Below are 12,991 nucleotides of genomic sequence, written 5' to 3' on the forward strand. Positions count from 1 at the left end.
CACCAAACCATGAGTAGGTGAAAGACTGGTTCAAAGTGAGACCCATGGATAGGCTATGAAGGGTTGTGAGATGAGAAAGTCTGAGAACTGCCCCAATGGTCCACCCTCAGGCCAGTGTAGGAAGCCACACGCAGGAGATCAGAGCTTACTTGCACTGTGCTGTTTGCATGAAAGGGAAACCTGGGTCGAGAAGATCCCCCAGAGAAGGGGATGGCAACCCACTCTGGTATACTTGCCTAGAGAATCCCATGGACAGAGAAGCCTGGCGGGCTACAATCCATGGGGTTGCAAAGAGTCAGACACAACTAAGCGACTTAACACACACAGCTTCCATTCCACTTGGTGCTGCACCCTTGCTGTGGGTCGTCAGCCTTTCCCTCACCTCCCTGGACCTCTGTGTCTTCTGCAGAAATGGAGATAATGGTTCTTCAGCACCAGGTGGTGGCAGAGAGTGTTCACTGGTTTGGGAAATGTCTGGCAGTGCAATCGGAAGGTTTGGGTGATGAAGAGAAGGGTGGAGTTGGATTTCTTTGCTTTATTATGAGGACAGACCTACTCTAATACTCTCCTTCCCAAGGCCGCCCTCACAGTGCAGACTCAGGGCTTTGTGTGCAGGCTCGATTCCTCCTTCGAGGCGACTCTAATCACAGAGTTTGTTTATAGTGGAGCCAGCCCTGGGAAACAAGCCTTCCTCCTCCTCTCCCCACCGTGGGGAGAACTGCTGAGCCGAGGTCTTCAACCAGCACGAGAGGAAGTGAACGTCCTGTCCTGACCGCAGGACCCCAAGCCACCTCCTCTGCCTCTGGGGGCCCAGCCTGTGGCCTGTCTGAGGTCAGCAGCACAGCTGGTGGGTCAGCCTCTCAGAGAAGGAAGCCTGGGGAGGCTGGGGGCCTTCCTCAAAGGAAGCAAGAAGCAGAACCAAGGGCTGCAAGAACAAGACTGTGCACGGGCTTTCAGAGCAGAAGAGCAGAGGTCAGCAAAACCTGAGGGAAAGCCCAAGACACAGGCGAAGTCAGCCCAGCGCAGTGGGTGGGCAGTGGGGGGTGTTAGCAGGCAGGGACTGGGGGAGTTGTCGACCTTGCTGCACCCCCCGCCCAGGAGGTCACCGAACTTGGTCTCATGAGCCCCCAGGGTCAAGGCGTCAGATTCAGGAACAGTTCATGTTAATCAAGTTCCCACAGCCGTGACACACAAATCCACACCAGAGAGACCCACTTATTGATTTCTGAGGGAAAGTTCTACTGTCAAAAAACAAAGCAGAAAGAGCATTTGACACAACCTAACTCTACTTCATGATAAACTGTTAGCAAAATAAGCTACAAGGGCCCACTGTACAGCACAGTGAATATAGCCAATATTTTGTAGTAACTATAAATGGAGGATATCATTTAAAAGTTGTGAATCATCACGTGGTACAGTTATATAGTATTGTACATCAGTTCAGTTCAGTTCAGTTCAGTCACTCCGTCGTGTCCAAATCTTTGTGACCCCATGAATCGCAGCACGCCAGGCCTCCCTGTCCATCACCAACTCCCAGAGTTCACTCAGACTCACGTCCATCAAGTCAGTGATGCCATCCAGCCATCTCATCCTCTGTCGTCCCCTTCTCCTCCTGCCCCCAACCCCTCCCAGCATCAGTCTTTTCCAGTGAGTCAACTCTTCACATGAGGTGGCCAAAGTACTGGAGTTTCAGCTTTAGCATCATTCCTTCCAAAGAAATTCCAGGGCTGATCTCCTTCAGAATGGACTGGTTGGATCTCCTTGCAGTCCAAGGGACTCTCAAGAGTCTTCTCCAACACCACAGTTCAAAAGCATCAATTCTTCGGTGCTCAGCCTTCTTCACAGTCCAACTCTCACATCCATACATGACCACAGGAAAAACCATAGCCTTGACTAGATGGACCTTTGTTGGCAAAGTAATGTCTCTGCTTTTGAATATGCTATCTAGGTTGGTCATAACTTTCCTTCCAAGGAGTAAGCGTCTTTTAATTTCATGGCTGCAGTCACCATCTGTAGTGATTTTGGAGCCCAGAAAAATAAAGTCTGACACTGTTTCCACTGTTTCCCCATCAATTTGCCATGAAGTGATGGGACCAGATGCCATGATCTTCGTTTTCTGAATGTTGAGCTTTAAGCCAACTTTTTCACTCTCCTCTTTTACCTTCATCAAGAGGCTTTTGAGTTCCTCTTCACTTTCTGCCATAAGGGTGGTGTCATCTGCATGTCTGAGGTTATTGATATTTCTCCCGGCAATCTTGATTCCAGCTTGTGTTTCTTCCAGTCCAATGTTTATCATGATGTACTCTGCATGTACATCAACTATACTTAAATTAAAAAAAGAAAAAACTCTCAGAAGGTAAGAAGAGAGGGAAACTTCTCTCCATTTTGATGTTTTTCTGGACCCACAGAACGCACACAGCAGGAATGACTCTCACGTAAACAGTGACTCTGCATGGTGAGGATGTCTCCATGCAGGTTCACCAGTTGTAACACGTGTACCATCCGGTGGGGATGTTGCTGGGGGAGAGGATGCTGACATTGTGTGGGAGCAGGGGCATTTGGGAAAGCACTCTGCTTTCTGCCCACTTCTTTCATTGAGATAGAGTTGACACTGAGCCTTGTGTGAGTTCAAGGGGCCGGCCATGTCGATGTGATCCATTTATATTGCAACATGATGGCCACCATAGCATTGGCTAACACCTCCGTTGCATCACATAATCATTATCATTTCTTCCTTTTAAAAAATGTATTTATTTTTATTTATTTATGTGGCTTCACTGGGTCTTAGTTACAGCACTTGATATCTTTAGTTGTGGCATGTGGACTCTTAATTGCGGCATACGAGGTCTAGTTCCCTGACCAGGGATGGAACTCAGGACCCCTCATTGAGAGCACAGAGTCTTAGCCACTGGATCACCAGGGAAGTCCCCATCAACATTTCTTCCAGTTGTGAGAACTACTTCCTGTTCAGTTTTACTGCCATGATGTTGTTCTTTCCTTAAGAACCTTACAAAGGCTTCTCATCTGACCCAGGGGAAAGTCAAAGTCCTTCCAATGACCTCTGAGACTCTACAGCCTCTGGCCTGTTTTCTCTGTGACATCATCTCCAATCACCACCCCCTGATCCACTTAGTCCCAGTCACACAGGGCTACGGGGCTTCTGCCTCGGGGCTTCTGCACCTGGAATTCCTCCCCTCTGCATGGATCACAGCCTCGCTTCCTTCAAGTCTTGACTCTGATGTCACCTCAGTGAGGTCATTCTGGGTCACTTTTTCTTAAATTGGGCCCCTTCCCCCATGCTTCCTCTCTCCCTCCCAGGTTTAGTTTTCTTATTGGTACCTGTTGGGCTTCTCTGATAGCTCAGTTGGTAAAGAATCCGCCTGCAATTCAGGAGACCCTGGTTTGATTCCTGGGTTGGAAAGAGCCCCTGGAGAAGGGAACGGCTACCCACTCCAGTATTCTTGGGCTTCCCTTGTGGCTCAGCTGATAAAGAATCTGCCTGCAATGCAGGAGACCTGGGTTTGATCCCTGGGTTGGGAAGATCCCCTGGAGAAGGGAAAGGTTACCCACTCCACTATTCTGGCCTGGAGAATTCCACAGACTGTATAATCCATGGGGTCACAAAGAGTCAGACATGACTAAGCAACTTTCACTTTCACTTCACTTTGGTACCTGTTGCTAGTGAGACTCCCAGATATGTTATTTGTTCTTCACATGGTCTGCTTCCCTCACTGAGAATAAGCTCCTCGAGATAGGCACCTACATTTAAAAATCCATACACTTACACCAAGCAATCCCACGCCTGAGAATCTAGCTCAAGAAATAGAAGCACTAATACATAAAAAATTAATGTAACACAACAGTGTTCATACTGGCCAACACACACACACACACACACACACACACACACACACACACACACAGCAGGAAAGAGTGAATGTCCAACCACAGAGAATGCCTGAATACATTCTGATGCTTCCATACCATGGAATGTTATGCAGCTTTGAAAAAGGGTTAATTAGTTTTGCACCAAGTAACTTAAAGGAATCCCATCAGGTAATACCTGAGAAGAGCAAAATCCAAAAGGGTATCATATTATCCCCTGTTTGTCAAACTGACATACAGGAAGGATGTTTTCCACATACCTGTTTATAAGCAGCAGTTTACATATATTTGTATATGATCATCTTTGTGTGGGGAAAATCTGTAATAGACTGTTGACATAAGTCTCATGGGAGAGGAGGGAAGGGAGGGTGGTCACAAATAAAAGAAAGCAAACAGGGACTTCCCCGGTGGTCCGGTGGGCAAGACTCCGTGCTCCCTATGCAGGGGGTCTGGATTCAGTCCTTGGTTGGGGAACTAGGTACTGCATGCTGCAACTAAGACCCAGCTGCTGCTGCTGCTGCTGCTAAGTCACTTCAGTCGTGTCCGACTCTGTGTGACCCCATAGACGTCAGCCCACCAGGCTCTCCTGCCCCTGGGATTCTCCAGGCAAGAACACTGGAGTGGGTTGCCATTTCCTTCTCCAATGCATGAAAGTGAAAAAGTGAAAGTGAAGTCATTCAGTCATGTCCGACTCTTATCGACCCCATGGGCTGCAGCCCACCAGGCTCCTCCATCCATGGGATTTTCCAGGCAAGAGTACTGGAGTGGGGTGCCATTGCCTTCTCCAAGACCCAGCACTGCCAACTAAATAAATGTTTTTTAAATTTTAAAAAGAGTATGAAAGCTGGCCCTGGGCATGTACAGTACAATATCATTTATACTATTTTTGAAAATGAAAAAAAAAGAAAAACTACATAAGTAAACACAAAAACTTTAAAATGGCTTAAAATACACATTACCAATATCCCTGTCACCTTTCTAAAACTCGTAAACAGATCGAGCAAGAGACTACAAGTATTTCTGCCAAGACTGAACGTCTTTTCTACAATAACTCACTCTCGTGCTTATTGTAAGTAAAGATAATATTAGAAACAAGAAAATCTGGGGGGTTTCCTAACACCCGCTGGCTTCGTCTCCTGGTCTGTTTTGCTGCCCCAAGTCCACCCTCCTCTGTCCATCTCAGCCCCTTTCACTGCTTCACCTCCTGCCCTGTCCCCTCACAGTCCCCATACCCATCCCCCAACTCAGGTGTTAAATAAAGGTTTGTTGAATGAAGCCCTTCTGGGTGTCTCTTTCATCTCCTGGCTCCATCTCTTTCATCCTCTGCCCACTCCCTGGACCAGCATCTCCAGGTTAGTCACGGTTGCTGGACCTGGGAACCCCTCCTTCCTCACGTGCACTGACTCACCTTTCCAATTCACTTGAGACCCCACCGCGGCCTCACCTGACTCCGTCCGGACATGAGGAACTGCTCTCCTCCCTGGTTCTGCTCTGGACAGGTCACCCAGCTGTGTGGAGCCCAGCCAGCCCAGGGCGGTACATGGGGAGACGGGATGTAGTCAGTCAACAGAATCTGTGTGTCAGGGCGTCTTCCAGGCCTGGGGGCTAGAACATTGCATCTTTACATTCCAGGTGGAGGAGACAAATGGGTCACATGGCGAGAAGGTGGTGAGGGGCCATGATGAAGGAAGAGGGCTCCAGGCAGAGCGAACAGATGCAAAGGCCTGGATGGGAGACATGGAGGAGGCCCAGGAGGGCCTGGAGACTCCTGGGTGCCTTCCCGGAGGGAGCATCTGAGCTGGGCCTCTTGGTGGAGAATAGTCACACTGAAGAAGAGTTACGGCAGTGGTGTGAAGGGGCAGTGGATTGGGTAAACGACTGGTCCTCAGCACATCTGGTTCATGGTGGGTTACCATGGTGAGTCAGGTCCCCTGACTCAGGGCCTGGGGCTACCGCAGCCGATGAGGGAATGAAGAAGACACAGCCACCACTCACATCCCCCAGTGGACTTTCACTGATTTTCACATCACCAGCTGTCCAACCCACTGCCAGGAAGCTGTGGTCGCCGAGGACTGCTCCTCGAAGCTGCAGAGGTGAGGCAACGGGTCCGCCACCAGTGACACTAGCCCCAGGGGTATCCCTGGGCCAGAGAATGAACTGCTGGGAGGAAGAGGGTAAGGCCAGCCTGTCACACTTGCCAAACGGATAGGAAGGCTGACACCACTGAGTATGGGTGAGAATGCAGAGTGGCAAACTCATACTCCGCCGGGGGAATGTGTGACAAGCCTGGAGTTCACTTGATAGTATCGGTCAGTGTTGAGATGTGTCCTGCAGCCCAGCGACCCCACTGCTGGGTGTGAACCCAACAGAAACAAACACACATGGTCACCAAAGTTCATGGACACTGGACATCCCTGGATGTTTGTTGAGAGAGGAATGGGTCGGTAACTCAAGGTTTCTTCACGTGGTAGACCCTGAGAAGAGGCCAGAAGGAGCGGTGACTGCAGACGACAAACAGAACAATGCCCACATATGGACATAACGCCAAGGAGAGAAGCTAGATGTAAACCAGACAGAACTCAATACCCAACTGGGAAAGTGTCACTCTTTTGGGAGCAGTGACGGGATGGGGCATGAGGGGGACTCTGAGTGAATCCAGCCCACCCCTGCCTGTCAAGCTGGGATCCAAGAAACCTACCAGACCTCCTTTCCAGTCGGGCTGTTCCAGGTCCTCCAGCCCCGGTGATACTGATACCACAAGGGGCAGGGTGAGCTTTTCCTGATTGGCCCGCCCCAATCAGGTTTTGTGGCTGACCCACAAAACCCGCAACAATTAAAAGAAAAAAAAAAAAGGTCCTTGTTTGGAGTCATTCCACTTTGCAAGACAGCAACTGGCTTTCAGAACAATCTTCATCCTTTTTTCTTTTTCTAATTTTTTTTTTTTTGGCCTGATGAGGTTGAAGGCAGAGATGGAGTCACCGCTTCAGATGCCGGCTGTACCCAGCCTGAGCCCACCCTCGGAGGCACACTCCTGGACTGTTAAGGAACAGGAGATGGTGGAGGATGGCCGGCCCATTGTCCAGAGAGACAAATGAGGTGGCTGAGAATGGTCTGGGCCCTCGCTGGCTGGTTGTTTCAGACTTCTTTGAAGTCAGTGTTTTTGAGGATTGCAGGCCTCTGGCCTGTTCACCCTGCCCCCAACCTTTCCCATCCCTGTCTGGCTCCCTCCAGGGGAGGAAGGGCCTGGCCTTGGGGTGGGGCCTTAAGTTACTGAGCGAAGAGGCCCCTTGGGTACAGTCTGTGCGGTGGGGGACGGATGGCGTGGGCTTGGCCGAAGGAGGAGCTAACCACGATTGACTGCGTGCAGGGGCGTTCCTGAGGGGAGTGGTCCAGCAGAGGACCAGTACTCAGCTCTGCGGAACCAAACTCCAGCGAGATGACCCCGCAGAGGGAAGAAAGACTCCTTGAAGATGTGAATGAACCAAAGTAGCAGTGGGACCCCCAGCTCCCAGCCCTGCTCCCGTAAATACACACACAGCACAGCTTTCACCCTGCCCAGGACGGGGAACCTTCCAGGAGCACCCCCTCTCGCAGCTTGGCCTCCAGCCCTGGATTCCCTCAGGAGATCTCGGCCACGTGGTGGGCTCGGGGGACCTGGCTTTGTTTTCTGTCTCCTCCAACCCTCCAACCCTCTCTTCATCCCGCCCAAGTTCAGGAATGAGGCTGAAGGACTTAGTAAATAGTATCTTATTGCTTAATCTGTGGCTGGACCTGGGAGTAGCTCTGCAATCAACCTCTGGAAGATCAGTAGGGAAGCCTGCCCAGGGCCCACCCCAGAAGCTGGGGGCATGTGGACAGGCAGATGGATGAATGGGAGCACAGCAGTGAGCTCTTAACATTTCCAAGAAAAACTGTACTTTTAAAAACAGAAAAAGCAGAAAAATGCTTGTCTGTGCAACAATAGACTTTGTAGTCGTTAATGGTGGAGGTCTTACAGCCTGACTCACAAGTGTTCCAAGTTACTACTTGATACTACAAGTGTAGCCTGTGGTCACCTGAGACACGATGCCCAGCCTCCTCTGGGAGGAAGGACCTGCCCTGCTGGGGAAGGACAGTTGGTCCCCATCTCTCCCCTGCTAGTCCAGGGCCTCAGCCAGAGCAGCCCAGCCACCCAGGGTCATGCCCTCCAGGGCAGCTCCAGAAGGTGAAGAGCGAGCTGGGCATTTGGGCTCAACTCCAGAGCATTCAGCTGGGGTGGCCCAGGCGTGGTCAAGCCAGCATGATAGTTCTCCCTGTGCCAATGGTCACTGGTATCCTACCTGTTCCTGCCCCTCCTGTCACTGGTGTCCCTCCCTAATGAGCATCTCCATCCCAACCCCAGATCAGAGTCTGTTTCTGGAGAACCCAGCTGAGTCAGCTGTTTTCTCATTTCAGTAGGCATGTGGTTTACAACAGGGAGCAAAAAACTAGGCTGTAATGACACACTGATATTGATCTTCTTGTCTAAAGTTTTAGTAAATCCATCATGGTCGAAGATGTACTATTCTTTTAAAACCACTCAATAGATTCTGTTTAAGTTTTTGAATAAAATTGTTTTAAAACTAAAATATTTTCTTTTTCTATGTCATCACATCAATCAAATATTTCCCTTAGGAGTTTAATATTTCAGATGCTTTATCTGACAATGGAGTCATGATATCCCCTGAAATTTATCCTTGTGACATACAAATATATTCTTTAAAATTTTTTTAATTTAAAAAAACCTTTTTTTTTTTTTGGCCATGCCACACGGCTTGTAGAATCTTAGTTCCCTAACCAAAGATTGAGCCTGCGCCCTCAGCAGTGAAAGCACTGAGTCCTAACCATTGGACTGCCAAGGCATTCCCTGAAAATATTCTTCGCTTTATTTCAGCCATTACCATTAACAGAACATTATGGCCACTCCTGTGAAATATATGCTTAGCATTTTAACTTTTAATGATTCAAGTTTTAAGTGCTCTTTGGGTTGAACAGTTATGGCAATAGTGAAAATTAGCTACTCTATTTTTGGCTGAAATAATCAAATTGTTTTTCATGTTAGAAATGAAATTTTTAAATCATTTATTTTATTTTATTTTTGGGTGTGCTCAGTCTCCTGAGCGTGGTCTTTCTCTAGTTGTGGCAAGTAGGGACTACTCTTCGTAGTGGTGTGCGGGCTTCTCATTGAAGTGGCTTCTCTTGTTGCAGTGCATGGGCACATGTGGGCTTCAGTCGTTGTGGCACATCGGCTTAGTTGCCCCTTGGCATGTGGAATCTTCCCAGACCAGGGATTGAACATGTGTCCCTTGCATTGGCAGGCAGATTCTTATCCACTGTACCACCAGGGAAGTCCTAGAAATACTGATTCATGCATAACATAGAAAGATGCTTCTTGCTGTTGCCATGCTATCACAGTATCAGAAAATTCCTGGCTGGAGTCTATTTTTGATGTCATTTCAGAAGATTTGTAGTTATGATATTTCCTGAAAGCTTTAAGAAATATATCCAAAGTTTGTGGTCTCTTCACTTTATGTGCTTATTTCCATATTTTTCAGTAAAACTGTACATGTATAAACATCAAAGCTCAGCGCACTACCAGTCCCAAGAATTTCTAAGCATCAGCTATAGGATCGAAGTAGAGACAATAGAACCAAAATAAAAGCAAACAGCCATGATGTGATTTGAAGATAATAATAAACGGGTGATTCTCCTAATCTCAGGATCCCTCCCTGCCAAGAGATGGGGTCATGAACGCTTGTCACACTTACTTGTCCCAGGAACCCTTTCACTATCACAAAATCATACAGTGTTTGGCTGAGACGCTCAGTTTATGTGAGAATTTATATTAGCAAGTGATCTTACCTCTCACTGCAGTTATTATTATACAATATACAAAGTGAAACATTTCAATAGTGTCAACAGGCATGTTTACATACACGCACACACACACACACGGTTAATAGGACAAAGAACAATGACAGTGAATCAGATTGGCAACTTTGAGTGATTTCAGAAGTAAAGTCAAAATCTTCCTTCTGGGCATTCCTGAATAAAGCCTAAATTTGACCCCTGATCATCCTTCCTGGGTTGCCCACTCGCCCCTGCTTTTGGGGTAAGTTTTGGAATTTCCACTCTTCTGCTGGCTCCGGCAGGCTTGTACAACTTGACCTGCCTCCCTCAACCCTAGTCCCTGTCTTGAGAGGATTGCTCAGTGCACCTCTCCAGAGTGGGGTCATCAGAATCCCTTCCTTAAGAACTTGGGTTTGAGACTGGTGGCTTCCGGTTCTCTGTCCTCCTGCCTTGTTGGGGAGAGAACAAAGAAGCAGATGCCTCTTCCAGTCCCTGCTCTACTGGGAACCCAAGAGCCATACCTGTGTCTATCTACATTCCTCTTTTTTTTTTTTTGCTTTTGCTTTATCTCATTTGGCGTATGTGCTTACTGACATAGTCCTAACTAGACATCCCCTTAGCAAAGGTCCCCCACTCCAGTGCTCCCCACCGCCACTTCCCCTCAGGAGTGAGCCTCGAGGTCAGAAATCCTTCTGTGAAAGCTGAATATTTTTTAAAGCAACAAAGTGCTCCCAGGGCCTGTGCTTAGCCTATGGGTACAGGAGGGGATGCAGGTCTAAATTTAGGGCCCCTGGTGGCTTAGGACACTTCCATAATGTCCTACTGTGGGAATGTAATTTTAATGACATTAAAAAATAAACAGCTCGAAGTTGTATATTAGTTTTTAGCTTCAATTACCTTTGATTCCTAGAGGATGCAACCTTGTGAACAGGGCCGTGTTATGAATTATGTCTTGTGCACTGGCTCAGCTGGCAGAGGATACACCTGTCCTTGTCTGGATGGTGAGATGACCAGCAGGAAGGTTGAAGCACTGCTCCTGGAGGGCACTGAGGCCCTACAAGACACCTCAGTGGACAGACCCCGAAACTAGCAGCTTTGGTGCCTCAGGACAACCTGGACAGCTCCCCCTCTGCTCCCTGGGATGTTGGCCATGGCCAGGTACTTCATGGGAAAGGCTGCCAGCCTTAGTCCTGGGATGTTAGTTCTCCTTGTGACTTCCCTGCTGTCCAAAAATTTTACACCCACTGCTTCTGCACAGAAAGTTTATAGGAAGTGAATTCTCCAGGGAACTGTTAGAGAACCAGCTCTTACACAGGTATAATGGTCCATCGATAAAAGCTAGAACTGCAAAGCTTGGATTCTGTTCACCTGAGTACCACCTGGGGCATGGCCAGAGGAGGGAAGTGGGTGACTCCAGCACAGGGCTGGGGTGGGGGATGTGTCACCTATGACCAGGCTTGATCTCATTTTACTTACCCCACACACATCTGTTGTTGTTGTCCAGTCACTCAGTTGTGTCCAACTCTTTGTGATCCTATGGACTCTAGCACGCCAGGCATCCCTGTCCTTCACATTCCCAGTCCCCACACATTAAGTAGTGCTTTGCAGAGCCAAGTACTGTTCCAGGCTCTTTCCACATCAGTCCTTTAATCCTCTTAACCACCCAGTGAAGGTATACGTTGATGTTATAGCTTCCTTTTACAAACGAGGAAACCTAGGCAGGGGAGGTGAAGTAGTTGGTTCAGGGTCCTACAACCCATAATAAACACATCCTGGAGAACTACTTCTCAGTGGGTTTTAGGTCATTGACTCATATTTAAATATGCATGTTTAAAGAGAAAAGAAAATAGGGACACTTTCAAAGAGGTTAAGGAATCATCTCCAAATGAATTTTTGTGTTTATGTGCAAATTTGCTTCATTTTTAAAAATCTTTGTTTATTTATGTATGGCTTCACTGGGTCTTGGCTGCTGTGTGAGGGATTTCTCTAGCTGCAGTGTAGGGGCTTCTCTCCTTGCGGAGCACGGGCTTTAGGCACACGGGTTTCAGTGGTTGCAGCACCTGGGCCCAGCCTTCCGTGTGGCATGTGGAATCTTCCGGGACCAGGGATCAAACCTGACTCCCCCCACACACCAGTAGGTGGATTTCCAACCACTGGACCGCCAGGGAAGTCCCTGCTCTTAATTTTTGAAGGTTGTAGACTTACACAGGCTCCAACACTCACCTGGGCCAGACTGACATAGGGAGGGAATTAGGCAGGTGTGCACAGTTGGGAGTATAAACCCAAGACTTCACATTTTAAGGGTTAGAGGAAGGGGCCAGTTCCTCTCTGGAGATTTCCCAGGCTGACTGCTACAAGGTTGGATGTCCTGAGGGTCCCTGTTGGGCCTTCAGAGATCAGTGTTCAGGAAAGGGCCTTGGGTGGGAAGTTTAACTCTGGAAATGAGAGATGACTTGAGAGCAGATATGTTAAACAAGTGAACATGCAGTGCATTATGGGACCTGGGATTTCTGATGTTTTCAAGCACGTTTACAAAATGATTTCGGTAGACACCTCTCTGAGGGAAAGGTTGTCACTTTTCAAGTGTCAAGGAAGTTCCTTGTCACTTGAATGTTAATGAGCTGGTAGGAAAGAAAACTCTTTTAGGCCCTTCAAAGGAAGCCGGAGGCCACGCTGCAGGACACCCAAGGCTGGGAAGCAGTTTCTCACTAGAGCCTTGAAAACAACCAAAACTGAGTCTACGAGCATTCGCATTTATTTCTCTAGGACTGTCATCAGTTCCTCACAGAAGCCAAGTGGCCGCAGAAGGTGCAGGATCCCTGACCTACACACCCATGAGGGTAAATGCAAAAGGGTGGGGGCTTGGCGGCGAGGCCTCTGGCTTCGCAGGGCGCGGAAAGGCCTGGATACAAGAGATGCTCCTTTGCCCTCATCGCATCAGTGGGGTCCACACTGCACAGGGATGCCCCCGTCCCTCCTGCCGCCCCTTCCCGGAAGCCCGCCTCCCCGCGGGTCTAGCCCTGGGAGCCGCCGGTTCGCGCGCTTCTTCCCGCCTCCAACGGCAGCTGGGCACTCATTTTCCCGGCGGAGGTAGCGCGTCCGCCGCGCCGCGCACTGCGGCATTCAAGATGCGCTGACGTCGCGGAGGGCCGGCAGTCGGCGCGGAGCGGCCGGCGCGCGCGTGCGGGCCCTTCGCTGGTTAGGCTGGCGAGGGCACAAGGCCGGGCCCGCGAAGGGC

Source organism: Bos indicus x Bos taurus, chromosome 19, assembly GCF_003369695.1.
Source record: "Bos indicus x Bos taurus breed Angus x Brahman F1 hybrid chromosome 19, Bos_hybrid_MaternalHap_v2.0, whole genome shotgun sequence".
Lineage (NCBI taxonomy): Eukaryota > Metazoa > Chordata > Mammalia > Artiodactyla > Bovidae > Bos > Bos indicus x Bos taurus.